Raw genomic sequence first — 1,017 nt, 5'->3', positions numbered from 1 at the left:
TTTAGTATCACACTTTATTATCATTTATTAGGACTTTAATGGAATCCACCAGCAGATTTACTTTTTGTTGACAAACTTTATTCTTGTCATCATGGGACTGCAGTATTTAAAACTGTTTATTAGTTTTAGTGGAGAAAGCTTGAATTGTCAATTAGTCTATTAAAAACTAAATAATAAATTGGATTAGTCAAGAGGTTTAAATTTCTTACACTGTCATATTATAAATATGACAAAAAATATAAAAATAAAGCATCTTAAGACAATTTGACCTGTAATTGGCATTATATGAATAAAATTGAATTAAAATTGTATGTATCTTGTAATGTTGGAGTAATTCAGCCATATATGTTAGAAAACACATTTTCTTTGTCCATTAATCTGTCGTTTTCTCTAGTAATTCATTTCTTGTTTTGGTTTATAAAATGTCAAACCCAAATATATTCAGTTTACTGTCATAAAAACCAAAAAGATTTACATTCATGATGCAGGAATCAGGCAGTTTTTCACTTTTTATCTTAGTTTAGTCAGAAAGATAGTTGATAATGTGTGAATTGTTGCAGCTTGTGAGCCGTAGAAGGTTTTAATCTTTGGGGCCGAGTGTCAAAAAACATTTAGAAACCAACATCAACAAAACATTCAACAAAGATTTGAACATCATTGAAGGGAAATCCAACTTTTGCATGACAATGTCTAATTAAAGGACATTTATTTCCAACGTAAATGTGTGATATTCATCCTCTGGAGCTTTCTCTTCACATCGTCTTCCACCTGGACTGCTTTGGTCGGGAGCATGTGCAACAAACATTTGAAAAACTGCACTTTAACATCAATGAATGACACTGAAGTTTAATCTCTACATAATGAGACTGAGTCTGGATGTGCTGCTCTGTCATTAACTCCTAAGTTTAGGGAAAGTTAAAACAAAAGAGGACAGTTCAGATAAGACGTGAGAATGAGCTTATTTTGAACAAACATCTCAGACTTTCTGAGCTTCAGCACCTCTAGCAAGATATTTTA

Source organism: Amphiprion ocellaris, chromosome 10, assembly GCF_022539595.1.
Source record: "Amphiprion ocellaris isolate individual 3 ecotype Okinawa chromosome 10, ASM2253959v1, whole genome shotgun sequence".
Taxonomy (NCBI): domain Eukaryota; kingdom Metazoa; phylum Chordata; class Actinopteri; family Pomacentridae; genus Amphiprion; species Amphiprion ocellaris.
The sequence above is the reverse complement of the archived record's forward strand: the minus strand, read 5'-3'. Positions refer to the sequence as shown.